Consider the following 499-nt stretch of genomic DNA (forward strand, 5'->3'; position numbering starts at 1 on the left):
AAGGCTTGATTCATAAAGATTCCAATAAAAGAATTCGAATGGGATTTGGAGGCGGCAATCTTCAAGGCTCGCTTTACAAAGAATTCTTGGATATAGGTCAAACAGAAGTGAACAGGGCTTGGTGGCAATTACCATTAAGTCTTGATTCATGGAAGCCTGTCCAATCTTGGTCACTGGTCCTGCAATGGAAGCAGACTTTGACTCAAGAGAGAAATTAGAGAGAGAGAAATTAGGAACTAACTTTTACCTGCAGTTCCAGATACTTATCTGAAAATCCTTGCATCCTGTGATCAACACTCCCAAGGTAAAGCATGCACTTTTATATTTATGCTAAGAAATGAGATTAGTAGAGGGGAATGTCATACAGAATTTGCTGAGTTGTAGATTAGTTGAATTTGGTTGCTAAGTAGGATATTGCATAATGTGCTTTTGTTATTAGGACTTTTTAGATGTGGTTTGCGAAATTGTAGAGGTGATGATTTCTATGTTTTAAATCTGT

This window comes from Brassica oleracea, chromosome C6, assembly GCF_000695525.1.
Source record: "Brassica oleracea var. oleracea cultivar TO1000 chromosome C6, BOL, whole genome shotgun sequence".
Classification (NCBI taxonomy): Eukaryota; Viridiplantae; Streptophyta; class Magnoliopsida; order Brassicales; family Brassicaceae; genus Brassica; species Brassica oleracea.